Source organism: Giraffa tippelskirchi, chromosome 12, assembly GCF_054371585.1.
Source record: "Giraffa tippelskirchi isolate mGirTip1 chromosome 12, T2T-mGirTip1v1.2.pri, whole genome shotgun sequence".
Taxonomy (NCBI): Eukaryota; Metazoa; Chordata; class Mammalia; order Artiodactyla; family Giraffidae; genus Giraffa; species Giraffa tippelskirchi.
Window position 1 is genome coordinate 15,345,527 of NC_137286.1, and position 21,397 is coordinate 15,366,923.

The following is a 21,397-nucleotide window of genomic DNA, read 5'->3' on the forward strand; positions in this document are numbered from 1 at the left end:
TCCCAGAGCATATAAAAGTTATGTTTATACTATACTTCAGTTCAGTTCAGTCGCTCAGTTGTGTCTGACTCTTTGCGACCTCATGAACCACAGCACACCAGGCCTCCCTGTCCATCACCAACTCCCTGAGTCCACCCAAACTCATGTCCATCGAGTCGGTGATGCCATCCCGCCATCTCATCCTCTGTAGTCCCCTTCTACTCCTGCCCTCAATCTTTCCCAGCATCAGGGTCTTTTCCAATGAGTCAGACCATTCAGGTATGACCTAAATCAAATCCCTTACAATTATACAGTGGAAATGAGAAATAGATTCAAGTGATTAGATCAGATAGACAGAGTGCCTGAAGAACTATGGATGGAGGTTCGTGACATTGTACAGGAGGCAGGAATCAAGACCATCCCCAAGAAAAAGAAATGCAAAAAGGCAAATGGTTGCCTGAGGATGTCTTACAATAGCTGAGAAAGGCAAAGGAGAAAAGAAAGATATACCCATTTGAATGCAGAACTCCAAAGAAAAGCAAGGAGACATAAGAAAGCCTTCTTCAGTGATCAATGCAAAGAAATAGAGGAAAACAATAGAATGGAAAGTCTAGAGATCTCTTCAAGAAAATTAGGGATACTAAGGGAACATTTCATGCAAAGATGGGCACAATAAAGGGCAGAAATGGTAGGGACCTAACAGAAGCAGAAGATATGAAGAAGAGATGGCAATAATACACAGAACTATACAAAAAAGATCTTAATGACCCAGATAACCACGATGGTGTGATCACCCACCTAGAGCCAGACATCCTGGAATGAGAAGTCAGGTGGGCCCTAGGAATGCTGAACTGACTGAACTGAACTGATTTCCCCCTTAACTCCCCTCCTATCCAGGCTGCTGCTGCTGCTGCTGCTGCTGCTGCTGCTAAGTCGCTTCAGTCGTATCCGACTCTGTGCGACCCCATAGACGGCAGCCCACCAGGCTCCGCCGTCCCCGGGATTCTCCAGGCAAGAACACTGGAGTGGGTTGCCCTTTCCTTCTCCAGTGCATGAAAGCGAAAAGTGAAAGTGAAGTCGCTCAGTCGTGTCCGACTCTTAGCGACCCCATGGACTGCAGCCTACCAGGCTCCTCCATCCATGGGATTTTTCAGGCAAGAGTACTGGAGTGGGGTGCCATTGCCTTCTCCCCTATCCAGGCTACCACATAACATTGAGCAGAGTTTCCTATGCTGTATACTACATCCTTGTTGGTAATCCATTTTAAATATAGTGTTACAAAAAAAACCACAAACAAACCCCCCAAAACAAGTATAAAACAGAAAAAATGTAATATTTGTCAAGTGCAGCAAATTCAAGTGCTGTAAAACAAGATATGCCTATACCATATCATTAACTATAGTTTCCATGCTGTGCATTATATCCCATGACTTATTTATTTTATAACTGGATTTGTATCTTTTGATGCCCTTCATCCATTTCACCCATCCCCCTAACCCCCGCCTTTGGAAACCACCAACCTGTTCTCTGTATCCGTGCATTCATTTTTTTCCTTATTCTTGTTTTTTGGCATCTACGTATAAGTGACATTGTACAGTATGTCCTTCTCTGTCTGATTTAGTTCACTTAGCATGATGTTCTCAAGTTCTGTCCATGTTGTTGCAAGGTTTTCTTCTTTTTTATAGCTAAGTAATATTCCATTGTATATATACATATTTCCATATTTTCTTCATTCATTTATCCACTGATGGACACTTAGTTTCCTTCCATGTCTTGACTATTATAAATAATGTTGCAATGAGCCTGGAAGTGCAGATAAATTTTCAAGTTAGTGTTTTGTTTCCTTTGGATTAATATCTGAAAGTGGAATTTCTAGATCGTATGTTAGTTGCATTTCTAATTTTTTGAGAAACCTCCATGCTGTTTTCCCTAGTAGTTATACCAGTTTACATTTCCACTAACAGAGCACAATGGTTACCTTTTCTCTATATCCTCATGAACACTTGTTATTTCTTATCTTTTTGATAATAAACATTTTAGCAGTTATAAGATGAGGTGATAACTTTTAATTTTTTAAATTTTTATTTATTTATTTATTTTAATTGGAGACTAATAAAATATTGTGGTGGTTTTTGCCATACATTCAGTTTTCTCTAATAATTATGATGTCAAGAACAATTTCATGGATCTGTTGGCCATCTGTATGCCTTCTTTGGAAAAATGTCTATTCAGATCCTCTGCCCTTCAGATCCTCTGCCCATTTCTTAATCAGATAATTTGTCTTTTTTTTTTTGCTATTGAGCTATATGTGTTCTTTATATGTTTTGGATATTAACCCTTTATCAGATATATGATTTGCAAATATTTTTTCCCATTCTAATGGCTGCTTTTTCATTTTGTTGATAGTTTCCTTTGCTGTGATGTAGTTCAGTTCAGTCGCTCAGTCGTGTCCGACTCTTTGCGACCCCATGAATTGCAGCACGCCAGGCCTCTCTGTCCATCACCAACTCCCAGAGTCTACCCAAACCCATGTCCATTGAGTCGGTGATGCCATCCAACCATCTCATCCTCTGTCGTCCCCTTCTCCTCCCGCCCCCAATCCTACCCAGCATTAGGGTCTTTTCCAATGAGTCAACTCTTCGCATGAGGTGGCCAAAGTATTGGAGTTTCAGCTTCAACATCAGACCTTCCAATGAACACCCAGGATTGATCTCTTTTAGGATGGATTGATTGGATCTCCTTGCAGTCCAAGGGACTCTCAAGAGTCTTCTCCAACACCACAGTTCAAAAGCATCAGTTCTGCGGTGCTCAGCTTTCTTCACCGTCCAACTCTCACATCCATACATGACCACTGGAAAAACCATAGCCTTGACTAGACGGACTTTTGTTGGCAAAGTAATGTCTCTGCTTTTAAATACGCTATCTAGGTTCGCCATAACCTTCCTTCCAAGGAGTAAGCGTCTCTTAATTTCATGGCTGCAGTCACCATCTGCAGTGATTTTGGAGCCCCCAAAAATAAAGTCTGACACTGTTTCCACTGTTTCCCCATCTATTTCCCATGAAGTAATGGGACCAGATGCCATGATCTTAGTTTTCTGAATGTTGAGCTTTAAGCCAACTTTTTCACTCTCCTCTTTCACTTTCATCAGGAGGCTCTTTAGTTCTTCTTCACTTTCTGCTATAAGGGTGGTGTCATCCGCATATCTGAGGTTATTGATATTTCTCCCGGCAATCTTGATTCCAGCTTGTGTTTCTTCCAGCCCAGCGTTTCTCATGATGTACTCTGCATATAAGTTAAATAAGCAGGGTGACAATAAACAGCTTTGACGTACTCCTTTTCCTATTTGGAACCTTGTTTATTCCTGCTTTTGGTATTAAATCCATAAAATCATCACCAAGACCAGTGTCAAGGAGCTTTTCATCTGTTTTCTTCTAGAAGTAATATGGTTCCAGGTCTCATATTCAAGTCTTTAATCCATTTTGAGTTGATTCTTGTATATTGGATCGTGGAGCACACAATCTCGGTATGCATACATTTGACAATAGTTGTGGAAGTGTTTCTTTAGACAAAGTTGTGATCCAGTTTTGCCTAGAGAAGGGCAGAAATTATTCATATTCCATTGTTTAAAAGTTATCTGTTGTTTACTTTCATTAGTTATGTAACACTTTATTTTTTGCACTTATATATTTTAAGCAACCTAAGCACAATTGTACATGAAAGTTGCCTTACAATGAATTGCTTGATATCCAAATGTATATCAAACAGAAAATTAAAGCAAATGCTTCAGAAAAGCCAAAAAATCCTTTTTACTTTTTTATTTCTTTGAGACTTATCTAACATGCCTGTTCTATAAAAGCTGTGAACAGTGGAATAACTTGAGATGGTGGCTAGTTTGTTTTAAATAAGATGTTTAATATCTAAGGTATTTAATTAAAGTATTTAATATCTTATGAAATCTTTATGAACAATCCAAGCACAATTATGAAGAATGTGTATATTAAATTGGTATAGGTGGAAAGAAAGAAACCCTAGGAACATGAACTCTCAATTTTTTTTTTTTTACTTTTTCCTAACTTTAATTTTAATATTAAGGAAGTACATTTATACTTTTTGGTGTAGCAGTTAGCTTAGAAAATACTTTAATCAAATTTTTTCTCATGAAAATGCTTTCATCAAGTTTTTCTCATACTTTCAGGAAATGCTTTAGAAATGAGACTGATTTTAAGATATACTGTTCTGCTTTGTTGTATTTATTGATTTACAATGCTTTGAGATTTTAGTTATTCTAACAAAATAACTGTAGTACAGCTCATATAGAATCCAAAAATTGTCTTATTCATTGGTAAGGAATCAACATGTGAGTATCCTAGAATATCTTTAAGAAATAAATACTAGACAATAAAGCCAGTAGAATTTTTAGATCTTTATAGAATACACGGGTCTTTTTTGCTAAAGCCAGGATGTTGGTAGTAATTGCAGCAGTCAGAGAAGACCAAGAGTCCAGTAGGTCAGTGATCTCATTGGGGTCACAGAGTGTTCTAATCTGGTGTCAGAGCAGAATATGAAGAATCCTGTCCTAAGCATATGGATTTGTAACCAGTCTAAGTTGCAAAGAATGACTAATTAGGGGCTATATGGATGATAACTTTCTGAACCATGTTTTAAATGTTTAGTTTTTTAATTGTACTTTGCTTTATTATACTTCACATATACTCATTTTACGGGAGGAGGCAATGGCACCCCACTCCAGTACTCTTGCCTGGAAAATCCCATGGATGGAGGAGCCTGGTAGGCTACAGTCCATGGGGTCGCTAAGAGTCGGACACAACTGAGCGACTTCGCTTTCACTTTTCCCTTTTATGCACTGGAGAAGGAAAGGGCAACCCACTCCAGTGTTCTTGCCTGGAGAATCCCAGGGATGGCGGAACCTGATGGGCTGCCGTCTATGGGGTCGCACAGAGTTGGACACGACTGAAGCGACTTAGCAGCAGCAGCAGCATACTCATTTTTCACAAATTGAAAGTTTGTGACAATCCTGAGTTGTCAGATAATGTTTAGCATCTCTTAGCCATACAGTATTTTTAAATTAAGGTCTGTGCACTGCTTTTTAGACGAATTACTATACCACACTTAATAGACTACCGTATAGTGTAGACATAACTTTTTTATGCACTGGGAAATAAAAAAAATTTGTATGACTTGCTTTATTGCAATATCTGCTTTATTGTGGCAGTCTGAAACTGAACTTGCAATGTCTCTGAGGTATGCCTGTATTTATTGAGTGATTAACAGCCTTGGCTTTTTATATTATGAAATGTTGGGGGGAAATCTCTGACATGCCTTGGAAGATTTGATCTATGAAAATTCATACCTTACATTACATTTTAATTGGTAGATGAGATATAAATAAATATCAGAGAGTTTTAATAATGGACAGCTTTTACTACAGATTAATATTGGACTTTATAGAAGAAATAATTTTATAATAAAATATGTTTATGTTTGTGAGAGATTGAATATGCAAATGAAATATGGCCAGGCTATAAATAAGGCATAGGACTCTGACCCACATCCTCCTAGGCAACCAGGAAAGGAAGCCAAATGGCACCCTCTATAGCAATCAGCCCCAAAAGACAAACCTTGATCAATAACTGCCACTTCTCTGATTTTAGCCCTGCTTCTAACTTCAGATCAACCAGAGAAAACCAAACACGCTTCACGAACCAATAACATATGGTGCCCTTCTAAGCTGACCTGTCTCCAGATTCTTCTGACAACTTCCCATCAGGGTATAGCAGAAGGCTTCTCTTTTTTCCACTTTAAAGTTTTTATACTTTCTTGACTGCCTTGAAATCCTGCCATGCAAGTGATGTTAGTAGACTAGTTCTGAATAAAAGGCCTTTGCTTGTTCACATATAGGTGGTCTTCATTTATTTACACATTTGGAAATGTATGGAATATTTATAGTTGTACAGTTCAAACTGTATCATCTGCGATTTTAAAATAACAGTTTCAAGGTGTAAATGACTTCAACTTAAATAATCTCATGATGGTAAAAATTTGGTGGCTCTCAACTAGAAATTGAGAACTAGTCAATTCTAATTTATATACTAGCTTTTGAACAATTGCTTGATTTTGAAATATGGATTTTCGCATTCACACTTTTAAAAGTAACTGAGATCATCTGAAAGTTATTTTAATATATAATTTATAGTGGTCCTTGGAGTCATTAACCCGGGATCATACCTGGTGATTTAAAGTTTTATCCAGAAAAGAATTTTGACTTTCAGTTAGTTGGTAAGGAATATCCAATATTTAGATAAGAAATTCAATTATCTTTTCATAGAAGCCAAGATGATTAGAATTCAGAGAGCCAGAGGTACTATGCTGTTTCATTTTAATGTATAGCTGAACCAATTCTGTTTTTAAGTATATATTTTATTTCAAGAAATTGGATCTGCCTTGAGAGCCATAAACTCATACAACTGCATTCATTTTATTGTTTTAAAAGTAATTATTGTGCTAAGTAATACGTTAAATTTGTTCTGTTAAATAATAGAAGCCTTAACTTTGTAAAAATCTCCTGGAGTTTTCTCCTGTACCATTATGTGCCAACACAGATTACTGATAAAATAGCCAAAAACATAAGAACTTTTCTGGGGGCTTTTAAAGAAGAAAGAAAAATGAAAAAACACCTGGTAATGTGTATTTCAGTCAGGAAATCTGAGGATTCACTAGTGGTTTTCAACTTTTTCAAGTCTTCATAACAGTAATAAACACAAACATATATAGTGCTTCTTATGTGTTAATTATTGTTCTAAGCATACTACAGATATGAACTCATTAATCCTTATACCAATTCTAGGAGGTTAGTGTAATAATTCCTTAACACTTCATTTAAATTTATAATTTTATGACATAAATGTGGCTTTTATATTATAGATTTGAATATAATTTAAAATTAAAGAATGGGAAAGGGTCATAAAGTATTTTCACCAAGTAAAGTTATAGGAAGCTACCTACCACCATCAGCACAACTACTATCTACTGTCATCACCTTTTCAATGAAAAAAGATAGTTTAACATAAAAACAGTGAGCCTAAACTCGGAGTAAAGAGAAATCTTACTTAAAAACAATTGCTTTATGAAATACTCATTTTATTCCTTATTTTTGTCAGATGTTTACATGGGTCAGTAAAAGCTTTATTGACAACCAAGGCCAATCTGTGGTTTTACTTGAAGATGCAAGTAGAAATTTTAATGGGTCTGGCTAGTTGAAGCCAAAAACAATCAATTCTTTGTGAATGACATTAACAATAGCCAAATTTCCCAAGTTTTGTGTGGGATAAATTATAAATTAATTAGCTCATTGAATTCTTTTTAACTTTTTTTTTTCAGTCTAATGACTGAAAGCAGTGTGAACAATAATAGAAACAGAAGCCACACAAAAAGTTGAATGCTCACGCGTGCTCATTTGTCTGTAAAATTGTGAAATAAGAGTGTTTTGCATATCGAGCAGTTCATTTTCCTCATGCGTGCCAGTAAGTTAGATGGTTTCTTAGGTCTGTGAGTTAGCACTTGCTTCTCCAGTGTCCTCTGCTTTGACGTTAACGTCACTGCATCCTTGGGAATAGTAAGCGTCACATTTGAAGCTCCAGGGCTTTGGTGACTGTAGAGTGTTCAAAGCATAACTCAGTGTTTTGTTTCGTTTTTTCAAGGATATAGCTTTCAAGTTACAGCAACAGTTACTCAAAAGTATCTGAAACAGTATTGTGAGTGTGACAATGGAAATACCAATTAGGACAAGTTGATTTGGTTGGTGATTCATACATAGAATTCATAGAGAAAAGTATCCTAGTAAAAATAGTTTTATACTACATAGTACTGTGTTTACTCTTACACATTTCATTTTATTAGAAAAAGTAGTTTAAAATAATTTGTGATGAAACATGTAGTAGTGGGTTGAATTGTGTCCGCCGCTACCCCAACAAAAAAAGATATGCCCTAACTTTAATGCCCAGTGCCTGTGATTGTGAATTTTTTGTAAAAAGGGTCTTCACAGATGTAACTGAGGTAAGGGTCCCAAGATGAGAGCATCCTGAATAATCCAGGTGGAGCCTAAATCCAATGAAACACATCTTTATTAGAGACACAGGGGATAAAGCCATGTGAAAATGATGGCAGAGATTGGAGTGATGTGCCCACAGACCAAGAAATGCCAAGGATTCCTGTAGCAACCAGAGGCTTGGAGAAAATCTGTTGGACAAGTTCTCCCCTAGAATATCAATAGTCAGTCAATCTTGCCAGCACTAATTTTGGACTTCTGGCCTCTAGAACTGTGAGAGGAGGTTTTAATTTTATTCTTTTAAGCCATCAAGTCGTGGTAATAAGTTGCAGCAGCTCTAATAAAGCAACATGTATACTTAGTTCAGTTCAGTTCAGTTCAGTCACTCAGTCGTGTCCGACTCTCTGCGACCCCATGAATTGCAGCACGCCAGGCCTCTCTGTCCATCACCAACTCCCGGAGTCTACCCAAACCCATGTTCATCGAGTCGGTGATGCCATCCAACCATCTCATCCTCTGTCGTCCCCTTCTCCTCCCGCCCCCAATCCTACCCAGCATTAGGGTCTTTCCCAATGAGTCAACTCTTCGCATGAGGTGGCCAAAGTATTGGAGCTTCAGCTTCAACATCAGACCTTCCAATGAACACCCAGGATTGATCTCTTTTCGGATGGATTGATTGGATCTCCTTGCAGTCCAAGGGACTCTCAAGAGTCTTCTCCAACACCACAGTTCAAAAGCATCAATTCTTCGGCACTCAGCTTTCTTCACCGTCCAACTCTCACATCCATACATGACCACTGGAAAAACCATAGCTTTGACTAGAAGGACTTTTGTTGGCAAAGTAATGTCTCTGCTTTTAAACATGCTATCTAGGTTGGCCATAACCTTCCTTCCAAGGAGTAAGCGTCTTTTAATTTCATGGCTGCAGTCACCATCAGCAGTGATTCTGGAGCCCAAAAAAGTAAAGTCTGACACTGTTTCCACTGTTTCCCCATCTATTTCCCATGGAGTAATGGGACCAGATGCCATGATCTTAGTTTTCTGAACGTTGAGCTTTAAGCCAACTTTTTCACTCTCCTCCTTCACCTTCATCAAGAGGCTATTTAGTTCTTCTTCACTTTCTGCCATAAGGGTGGTGTCATCCGCATATCTGAGGTTATTGATATTTCTCCCAGCAATCTTGATTCCAGCTTGTGTTTCTTCCAGCCCAGCGTTTCTCATGATGTACTCTGCATATAAGTTAAATAAGCAGGGTGACAATATACAGCCTTGACGTACTCCTTTTCCTATTTGGAACCAGTCTGTTGTTCCATGTCCAGTTCTAACTGTTGCTTCCTGACCTGCATACAGGTTTCTCAAGAGACAGGTCAGATGGTCTGGTATTCCCATCTCTTTCAGAATTTTCCACAGTTTATTGTGATCCACACAGTCAAAGGCTTTGGCATAGTCCATAAAGCAGAAATAGATGTTTTTCTGGAACTCTCTTGCTTTTTCGATGATCCAGTGGATATTGGCAATTTGATCTCTGGTTCCTCTGTCTTTTCTAAAACCAGCTTGAACATCTGGAAGTTCACGGTTCACATATTGCTGAAGCCTGGCTTGGAGAATTTTGAGCATTACTTTACTAGCATGTGAGATGAGTGCGATTGTGCGATAGTTTGAGCATTCTTTGGCATTGCCTTTCTTTGGGATTGGAACGAAAACTGACCTTTTCCAGTCCTGTGGCCACTGCTGAGTTTTCCAAATTTGCTGGCATATCGAGTGCAGCACTTTCACAGCATCACCTTTGAGGATTTGAAATAGCTCAACTGAATTCCATCCCCTCCACTAGCTTTGTTCGTAGTGATGCTTTCTAAGGCCCACTTGACTTCACATTTCAGGATGTCTGGCTCTAGGTGAGGGATCACACCATCGTGATTATCTGGGTCGTGAAGATCTTTTTTGTACAGTTCTTCTGTGTATTCTTGCCACCTCTTCTTAATATCTTCTGCTTCTGTTAGGTCCATACCATTTCTGTCCTTTATCGAGCCTATCTTTGCATGAAATGTTCCTTTGGTATCTCTAATTTTCTTGAAGAGGCCTCTAGTCTTTCCCAATCTGTTGTTTTCCTCTATTTCTTTGCATTGATCGCTGAGGAAGGCTTTCTTATCTCTCCTTGCTATTCTTTGGAACTCTGCATTCAGATGAGAATATCTTTCCTTTTCTCCTTTGCTTTTCGCTTCTCTTCTCTCTCCAGCTATCTGTAAGGCCTCCTCAGACAGCCATTTTGCTTTTGTGCATTTCTTTTCCATGGGGATTTTCTTGATCCCTGTCTCCTGTACAATGTCACGAACCTCTGTCCATAGTTCGTCAGGCACTCTGTCCATCAGGTCTAGTCCCTTAAATCTATTTGTCACTTCCACTGTATACTCATAAGAGATTTGATCTAGGTCATACCTGAATGGTCTAGTGGTTTTCCCTACTTTCTTCAATTTAAGTCTGAATTTGGCAATAAGCAGTTCATGATCTGAGCCACAGTCTGCTCCTGGTCTTGTTTTTGCTGACTGTATAGAGCTTCTCCATCTTTGGCTGCAAAGAATATAATCAGTCTGTATACTTATGCATAGACTAAAATGTCAGAAAATTGAAAAACTAAAATAGGAAAGTGGTTACAGCATTTTGACTCAACAAGAGCTAAATAGAGGATTATTTCTAAATTATGGGTCTTCTGAACTTTTATCTCATATCTATATTAACAAACTGAAATAAAATTAATTGAATTTGCACCAACTCAATTTCATATTACATTCCAAAATCATTGAATATAGAATACTATAAATAAATACAGTGAGATAAAAATTTATAAGCAGAAACTGATTAAAAATGAAAATTAATTTGGATTCCAACCATTTAATATATCTAGGGAAAATGCTTCCTGAAACATAAATATATTGGAAGAAAGTCACTTGGGAAACCCTTAAATGCTTAAGCGGAATATTAAGGGTATTAACCAAATGGTGTTAATTGCTGTGACATTAAATAACTAATAGCAGAACAACAGTCTTTATGTACAAAGTCTGTCTAGTTTTTAGTCAATTACTGTTTGTATAATTAATAAACAGTTTCATTATCTATGCTATAGTTATTTAAAATCAAGCCAAAAAGAATTCAATCATGTTTTAGGGAGATGTTTTTATGCCTTTTAAGTTAGGCCAACTGATAGAAAAGTGTTCCAAATTTATCTATTTAAATTTACCAAATATCTCTTTAAGAGAACAAATAGCTGACATAATTTAGGTCATAATCCTCTTAAAACATATTTTAGAATTTTAGCATGAAGTGTTAAAAAAACCTCTATCTAAATTATGTAGAATCTGCATGGTTACTGTCATTGCCAAGTATTATCAAAATAAATGTATGTATATAAATGTGAGAATTTTAAATTCTTCATAAACTTCACAGAAGAGAGAGTTCTGACTAAACAAACAAAATATGGCATTAAGCCAATGGAACGAAGAGAATTGAAATCTTATTTTGGATAAATGTGTAATTAATCACTGTTGACTAACTAATTCAACCCTTTTATTTCTATTCTAAGCTTTTCTTATTTGATACTAGAATATATAACAAATGAATATATTTTGAAAGACATTGTGTCAAAGTAAAGGTTATCTCCTGATGAGATTTTTAATTAACTAGAGAAAAGTTCAGTAGAAGTTTAATGTGAAAAAAAAGTTACTGTAAATGTGTTTGGTAATGCTATAATTTGTTCTGATGTGCTACTGAGTGAAATAAGTTTGTAAGATGATATGAAAATAAGTTTAAATAACTGATGTTTTCTTTATCACCTTGTAAAAATTTTTAAATTATATTATACTTATTTTTGTGGGAGATGAAAGTAGGTATTTAAAAAGGGTATATTGAAGAGATATACCCTTTAAAGGTTTATCAGTTTTATTTTTCTTAAAATATTTTATTTTATAATGGGGTACAGCCAATTAACAATGTTGTGATAGTTTCAGATGAACAGTGAAGGGACTTGGCCATACATATATTGATACATATACCCATTTTCTCTCAAACTCCTCTCCCATCCAGGCTGCCTTATAACATTCAGCAGAGTTCCATGTGCTATACAGTAGGTCGTTGTTCGTTATAATGGTTCATCAGTTTTAGATTTGATTCCTTGTCCTACATGCTACAATACTGAATAAACTAATTAGTGCATGCAATATGCATGCATGCTCAGTTGCTTCCAACTCTTTGCGACCCCATGGACTGCAGTCAGCCAGGCTCTTCTGTCTATGGAATTTTCCAGGCCGGAATACTGGAGTGGATTGCCATTTCCTACTCCAGGGTAATCACATGTAAATAAAGCAGATTAGGTGCTCAATAAATTCTATTTATTATTATTTATTTTTTAAAATTTATTTTACTGAAGTATAGTTGATTTTCACTGTTTTATTAGTTTCTGCTATACAGCAAAGTGATTCAGTTATTTATACATATACATGTATATATATATATATACTTTCTTTCATATTCTTTTTCATTATGGCTTTATACAGGATATTGAATATAGTTCCTTGTATCCACAGTAGGTGTTTATACATTGTATATATAATAGCTTACATCTGCTAATCCCAAACTACCAATCCATTCCTTTCCTACTTCTCCTCCCCTTTGGCAACTACAAGTCTGTTTTTTATGTCTGTCAGTCTATTTCTGTATCAGTCTATATCCACTTGTGTCATAATTTTGATTCCACATATAAGTGATAGCATATGGTATTTGTCTTTCCCCTTGTGAATACTTCATTTAGTGTGATAATATCTAAGTCCATCCATGTGACTGCAAATGGCATTATTTTATTTCTTTTTATGGCTGAGTAATATTTTATTGTATATCTGTACCACAGCTTCCTTATCCATTCACCTGTCAGGGACATTTAGGTGGTTTCCATGTCTTGGCTATTGTGAATAGTACTGCCATGAGCATAGGGGTGCATGATCTTTTTGAATCATAGTTTTGTCAGTTAAATGCCCAGTAGTTGGATTTCAGGGTCATGTGGAACTCTAATTTTAGTCTTTTGAGGGACCTCCATACTGTTCTCCATAGTGGCTTCCCAATGTACATTCCCACCAACGGTGTAGAATTTTTCCACACCCTCTCCATCTTTTATTATTTGTAGTGTTTTTAATGATGGTCATTTTGACTGGTGTGAGGTGGTACCTCACTATAATTTTGATTTGAATAAATGCTATTTCATTTCTTCTTTATTCATCTTTCTTAGATATTCTAAATTTTGGGGGAGTAGTACTAATTCTCTTCTTTTAAAATCTGAAACAAAATTGGAGATATTAGTGGATTTTAATGAACTTATTGATTATTAAAAATGTATATCTTTTTATCCTTATTTATTAAGCAGAAAATTAGCATGGGTTAGATAGACTTCATGAGCATTCTTAAATAGTAGGATAAATAGCTGGCTGTTTCTGATATTTTCCTGAATGATGTCAACATCAGGTGGACATACTTGTAAATATCTTTGCCTTAACATTCTTGCCCTCTTCAACTCCATTAACCTTCACCTTCATGAAACTTCAAAAACCCAGTCCCATGAACACACACTGGATTTTGTTATTTTTCAGAACTTCTAACTTTCAAAGATTTTTGGAAACGTAGTGTTCCCTTGGCCTTTCACTACTACTCCCCCCAACCCCCACCCTTACTTGAATCTTTGATCTCATGAAGACTCCTAAGTCTTTAATCAACTGGTGATTTATTTATAATTATTTTTACTGATTGTTGGGACTTTCCTAGTTTCACTTTCTTCTCATTTTAAAACATATCATATGCTCAGTATGAGCCAACACTGTTTTTATTAAAATCAATAGAAAAACAGTTAAGTTTGATTAAGGCAAAAAAATTAATACCTACCAGAAAGGCAAGGTTTAGCTGGTACTCATGGAACCAGATAAATGGTTCTAAAACAATTAGCTAACCAGGTGGGAAAACAAACTGAAATATTTAATTTATATTTTATTTTTACATGGAAAAGCAAATTTGTAACACTAAAAACAATTATAGAAACATTTATAAAAAAAATAAAATCTGGGTATAGAAGAATTTCTAAAAGGACAGAAGTGGAAATATTTAATATATTTCACAACCTTAAAATTTTATTTATATAAATCTGTACCACAGTCAGTTCAGTTCAGTTCAGTTGCTCAGTCGTGTCCAACTCTTTGCGACCTATGAATCGCAGCAAGCCAGGCCTCCCTGTCCATCACCAACTCCCGGAGTTTACTCAAACCCATGTCCATTGAGTCAGTGATGCCATCCAACCATCTCATCCTCTGTCATCCCCTTCTCCTCCTGCCCTCGATCCTTCCCAGCATTAGGGTCTTTTCCAATGAGTCAACTCTTCGCATGAGGTAGCCAAAGTATTGGAGTTTCAGCTTCAACATCAGTGCTTCCAATGAACACTCAGGACTGATCTCCTTTAGGATGGACTGGTTGGATCTCCTTGCAGTCCAAGGGACTCTCAAGAGTCTTCTCCAACACCACAGTTCAAAAGCATCAATTCTTCAGCGCTCAGCTTTCTTCACCATCCAACTCTCACATCCATATATGACCACTGGAAAAACCATAGCCTTGACTAGATGGACCTTTGTTGGCAAAGTAATGTCTCTGCTTTTAAATATGCTATCTAGGTTGGCCATAACCTTCCTTCCAAGGAGTAAGCGTCTTTTAATTTCATGACTGCAATCACCATCAGCAGTGATTTTGGAGCCCCCCAAAATAAAGTCTGACACTGTTTCCACTGTTTCCCCATCTATTTCCCATGAAGTGATGGGACCAGATGCCATGATCTTAGTTTTCTGAACATTGAGCTTTAAGCCAACTTTTTCACTCTCCTCTTTCACTTTCATCAAGAGGCTCTTCTTCACTTTCTATCATAAGGATGGTGTCATCCGCATATCTGGGGTTATTGATATTTCTCCCGGCAGTCTTGATTCCAGCTTGTGCTTCTTCCAGCCCAGTGTTTCTCATGATGTGTACTCTGCATAGAAGTTAAATAAGCAGGGTGACAATATACAGCCTTGACGTACTCTTTTTCCTATTTTGAACATAAATACTATGAATTCTGCTTAAAGCAAACTGTAGATTAAACTTTGTATTGCATACAAATGATAAAATGTTGATAACCAGAGTATGAAAATAATTTCTACAAATCAATGAAACAAAAAGAATGGAAAATGGGCTAAAGAATCAATCAGGGTTCAGTATAGGAATCACATGGCACATTCAAAGCGGCTTTGAAAAGAGTTTAAAACAAGGACTATTTAAAAGGTAAGGGCATGATTTAGGAAACCGACTAGGAAGAGACTAATTCTACAGGGCCAGCAGAAGAAGAAGGGGGAAAAAAAGGAAGCAGGGAAGAGAGAATTTATCAGAACACACAAAGAGTAAGAGCATCACCTGACGGGAGTGGTAGCCCTTGGAAAGGAACACAGCCAATCCACAGCAACCTGCAGGGAGAATGCCAATAGGACAGACATCCAATATCACTCCTTTCTAATCTCTGAACTTTCTGCTAATGGTTGCCAAGGGCAAAGCCAACTGGAAGCCAGAGGGCATGGAAGCCAGCACCTAACTTGCACAATTAAACCTACAGTTAAGGGTGTCAAATCTGTTTCTAAAAGTGTAAATTTTTGCCCAGATGGGTGATAAGAAAGATTCTGTTACAAATAGGTTTTAAATCAAAGGGATCTGGGTATATTTTGTTAATAGGGTGCCAATTAAAATTAAATAAAATATCATGACTGAGGTTATTATAGAGCTCCATTATTGCCTATAGTCAGGTCCTTCAATCTGACAAGCTATTATACTATAGGCCCTTTGCCTCAGTAATTAGTTTGCTTGGTAATGAGCAAGCCAGCAAGATCCTCTGAGTATTAAGGCTTATATTAGCCAAAGCAAATGAAATGGGGAGTGAAAGAAGAGAGAACTTATCATAAACTAGTTAGGTTGACAAGTGAAAGCCTGTAGAGTGGTGAAAATGGATTTTTTTCCCCTCAATGACATAGGATACGTTTAAGATGTAATAAAGAATGTGTATCCCATATGTAAGCTTTATGAATTTGGTTCATGAAACAGAAATTGGCTGTTGTGAAAAACACTGTGTTATGTAGTCTATGTTTATAAGCCACATCTAGTCTTGCTGCTAATAATGGTGTCAATTGTAGATCAATTAGTAAAACTCTTGGGTGCACTGCTGATATTATTGCCATATTACCACCATGAGGCACAATCTAAGTCCCCTACTCTTCAAAATGGGATCTGTCATGTCTGTCACACATAGCATTTTGATACCTGAGAATCTTTCTAACTTTATGGGACTTTGAATAGTCCACTCTGAACCCCTGTGATGAAGACTAAGCTTTGTGTGGAAGTTTCTAGTTTTAGTAGGGAACAATGATAAAATAGTATCTCATTGGACACATAGTAGTAACTACTGTTGTTTAAAGAAAGCTGCCTTATAGTGGAGGTAGTCATACAGCTTCTTAGTTATCTGATTGATACACATACTGGAGAACAGGGCACTTAAAACCTTGTGGAAGACACTATCATTTTAGTACAAAATCCTTCCATAAAATATTTTTAAAATTTATTTATTTTAATTGGAGGCTAATTACTTTACAATATTGTGGTAGTTTTTGCCATACATTGATATGAATCAGCCACAAGTGTACATGGGTGCCCCTGTACTGAGCCCCACTCCCACCTCCCTCCCCATCCCATCCCTCTGGGTTGTCCCAGTGCACCAGGACATGACGGTGCATGTCCTGAGTGCCCTGCTTCATGTTTTGAACTTGGACTGGTCATCTATTTCACATATGATAATTTACATGTTTCAATGCTATTTTCTCAAATCATCCCACCTTTGCTTTCTCCCACAGATTCCAAAGGTCTGTTCTTTACATCTGTGTCTCTTTTGCTGTCTTGCATACAGGATTGTCATTACCGTCTTTCTAAATTCCACATATATGCGTTAATATACTGTATTGGTATTTCTTTTCTGACTTAATTCACTCTGTATAATAGGTTCCAGTTTCATCCACCTCATATAGAACTGATTCAAATGCATTCTTTTTTACAGCTGAGTAATATTCCATTGTGTATATATACCACAGCTTCCTTATTCATTCGTCTGCTGATGGACATCTAGGTTGCTTCCATGTCCTAGCTATTGTAAATAGTGCTGCAGTGAACGTTGGGGTACATGTGTTTCTTTCAATTCTGGTGTCCTCAGTGTGTATTCCCAGCAGTGGGATTGCTGGGTTGTATGGCAGTTCTATTTCCAGTTTTTTAAGGAATCTCTACAACATTCTGCATAGTGGCTGTACTAGTTTGCATTCCCACCCACAGTGTAAAAGTGTTCCCTTTTCTCTATACCCTCTCGAGCATTTATTGTTTGTAGACTTTTTGATAGCAGCCATTCTGACTGGTGTGAGATGGTACCTCATTGTGGTTTTGATTTGCATTCTCTGATAATAAGTAATGTTGAGCATATTTTCATGTGTTTGTTAGCCATCTGTATGTCTTCTTTGGAAAAATGTCTGTTTAGTTCTTTGGCCTATTTTTTGATTGGGTCATTTGTTTTTCTGGTATTGAGCTGCATGAGCTGCTTGTGTATTTTGGAAATTAATTCTTTGTCAGTTGTTTCATTTGCTATTATTTTCTCCCATTCTGAAGGTTGCCTTTTCACCTTGCTTATAGTTTCCTTTTTTTGCGCAAAAACTTTTAAGTTTAGTTAGGTCCCATTTGTTTATTTTTGTTTTTATTTCCATTACTCTGATAGGTGGGTCATAGAGGATCTTGCTGTGATTTATGTCAGAGAGTGTTCTGCCTATGTTTTCCTCTAGGCATTTTGTTAGATTTAGATCTTTAATCTATTTTGAGTTTATTTTGTGTATGGTGTTAGAAAGTGTCCTAGTTTCATTCTTTTACAGGTGGTCCATAAAATAATTTTTAAATTAAGTATTAGTATGATACTCTATAGAGATTATTCCTGTGATTGATTAATTACATAATTTATGGGGGGAGAGGAGCAGTTTCCTTGAATAGTGGTAATCATGCAAAAATATTAGCTGTGCCTTAGACTTGTCTTTAATTGCTTAGAGTACTATCAGTTTGTTTGACACAGAGGGAAACAAAACTAGAGATCTGCTTTAAAAACAAACAAACCATAAAAACATATTTTATTCTTCCATGTAACATGCATAAAATGAGTCAGAATTAACATAAAACTTGCCAACTGGCTTAAGAGAACTTCAGAATATAGTAAAATAAAATTAGTAAGTCATTCCAGTTAGTATGACTTGCTAAAGAGATCGTATTCATCACAGTGCCTGGGAAACAGCAGACCTACAACAAAACTTAGTTGGATGAAGGTCAGTAATGCCTCCCAGTCTATTAACAAAAATGAGAGGGACAAAGTCCAGAATGGGAAAATATTTCATCTACATGCTAGTTCTTACTGTTTGAGGAGCTGTCTGGAGTGTAATGTTGATACAGATTCTAAGGCAAACATTGAGGCTCAGTGGAAGTGTGTTGGAATTTATTACTAGTATTTATTATGGTCCTGCAGGGGGATGAAGAGAAGTGATGTTTATCTATCTTGGTACCACTCTAACAATACTTATCATTAGGATTTGCCTTCAGATAGGAAATTTTCAGAATGTGAAGATGTTAATGCTCCCTGGAATTAATTTTTTAAAATAATGACATCTATGGAACTTATTCCAAGGGTTGCCTTTGTCCTTCAAATTACACCAATTGTTCCAAAACTAGGAAGCAGCACAGTATGGCAGTTAAGTCCTAGGGTTGGGGTGTCAGGCGGTATTAGCTTGAAGTTCTCTTTTACTACTTACTACTTGCTTGACCTTGAGCGAGTAGCTTAAACTTTCCTGGCCTCAGTTTCCTCAGAAAACTGAGAGTAATAGTACAAATGACCACCATTATTATAATTCTGCCAAACTGTTACCAGAATAGTTCTAAACAAGTGAGTCCTATATAGGCTTAAACACAATACAGAGCATTACAAGTTCAATTTAAACACGTGTGCCATTGGTAATTATATTCAGCTTATATAGTTTGAACTTCGCTAGTGCCTTTATGCAATGCAGAGTGTAAATGATTCACAGTAGAGCCAAGTAATTCTAAGCAGGTCAGTTTACACTCTGAAATGTGTGATGTAGGCAAGTAATGGTAAATATCAGTATTGTTGTTGTTCAGTCGCTAAGTTGTGTCAGACTCTTTGTGACCCCATGAACTGCAGCATGCCAGGCCTCCCTGTTCTTCACTATCTCCTGGAGTTTGCTCAAACTCATGTCCATTGAATCAGTGATGCCATCCAACCATTTCATCCTCTGTCATCTCCTTCTGACAGAATGTTGTCCACTGGAGAAGAGCATGGCAAACCACTTCAGTATTCTTGCCTTGAGAACCCCATGAACAGTATGAAAAGGCAAAAAGATAGGACACTGAAAGATGAACTCCCCAGGTCAGTAGGTGCCCAATATGCTAATGGAGATCAGTGGAGAAATAACTCCAGAAAGAATGATGGGATGGAGCCAAAGCAAAAACGATACCCAACTGTGGATGTGACTGGTGATAGATGCAAAGTCCGATGCTGTAAAGAGCAATATTGCATAGGAACCTGGATTGTTAGGTCCATGAATCAAGGCAAATTGGAAGTGGTCAAACAGGAGATGGCAAGAGTGAACATCGACATTCTAGGAATCAGCTAACTAAGATGGACTGGAATGGGTGAATTTAACTCAGATGACCATTATATCTACTACTGTGGGCAAGAATCCCTTAGAAGAAATGGAGTAGCCATCATGGTCAACAAAAGAGTCCAAAATGCAGTACTTGGATGCAATCTCAAAAACGATAGAATGATCTCTGTTCGTTTCCAAGGCAAACCATTCAATATCACGGTAATCCAAGTCTATGCCCCAACCAGTAATGCCGAAGAAGCTGAAGTTGAACGGTTCTATGAAGACCTACAAGACCTTCTAGAACTAACACCCAAAAAAGATGTCCTTTTCATTATAGGGGACTGGAATGCAAAAGTAGGAAGTCAAGAAACACCTGGCATAACAGGCAAGTTTGGCCTTGGAGTACAGAATGAAGCAGGGCAAGGCTAATAGAGTTTTGCCATGAGAATGCACTGGTAATAGCAAACACCCTATTCCAACAACACAAGAGAAGACTCTACACGTGGACATCACCAGATGGTCGACACCGAAATCAGATTGATTATATTCTTTGCAGCCAAAGATGGAGAAGCTCTATACAGTCAGCAAAAACAAGACCAGGAGCAGACTGTGGCTCAGATCATGAACTCCTTATTGACAACTTTAGACTTAAATTGAAGAAAGTAGGGAAAACCACTAGTCCATTCAGGTATGACCTAGATCAAATCCCTTATGAGTATACAGTGGAAGTGACAAATAGATTTAAGGGACTAGACCTGATAGACAGAGTGCCTGATGAACTATGGACAGAGGTTCGTGACATTGTACAGGAGACAGGGATCAAGAAAATCCACATGGAAAAGAAATGCAAAAAAGCAAAATGGCTGTCTGAGGAGGCCTTACAGATAGCTGGGGAGAGAAGAGAAGCGAAAAGCAAAGGAGAAAAGGAAAGATATTCCTATCTGAATGCAGAGTTCCAAAGAATAGCAAGGAGAGATAAGAAAGCCTTCCTCAGCGATCAATGCAAAGAAATAGAGGAAAACAACAGATTGGGAAAGACTAGAGATCTCTTCAAGAAAATTAGAAATACCAAGGGAACATTTCATGCAAAGATAGGCTCGATAAAGGACAGAAATGGTATGGACCTAACAGAAGCAGAAGATATTAAGAAGAGGTGGCAAGAATACACAGAAGAACTGTACAAAAAAGATCTTCACGACCCAGATAATCACGATGGTGTGATCCCTCACCTAGAGCCAGACATCCTGGAATGTGAAGTCAAGTGGGCCTTAGAAAGCATCACTACGAACAAAGCTAGTGGAGGTGATGGATTTCCAGTTGAGCTATTTCAAATCCTCAAAGGTGATGCTGTGAAAGGGCTGCATTCGATATACCAGCAAATTTGGAAAACTCAGCGGTGGCCCCAGGACTGGAAAAGGTCAGTTTTCATTCCAGTCCCAAAGAAAGGCAATGCCAAAGAATGCTCAAACTACCGCACAATTGCACTCATCTCACATGCTAGTAAAGTAATGCTCAAAATTCTCCAAGCCAGGCTTCAGCAATATGTGAACCGTGAACTTCCAGATGTTCAATCTGGTTTTA

At 37.3% G+C, this 21,397-nt stretch overlaps 1 protein-coding gene across 21 annotated transcripts in view; it reads left to right on the forward strand.

Annotated features, from left to right (window-relative positions):
- Window positions 1–21,397, forward strand: part of LOC145529023 (uncharacterized) — a 1,122,255-nt gene that overhangs the window by 545,530 nt on the left and 555,328 nt on the right. Inside the window, exon 9 of one of the 21 annotated variants that reach the window (XM_081548503.1) lies at window positions 5,653–5,890. The exons of the other annotated variants lie outside the window; for them this stretch is intronic. The gene's annotated coding sequence lies outside the window, so the exon portion shown is untranslated. Of the gene's footprint in view, window positions 1–5,652; window positions 5,891–21,397 lie in introns of those variants that run through there. 21 annotated transcript variants of the gene reach the window in all.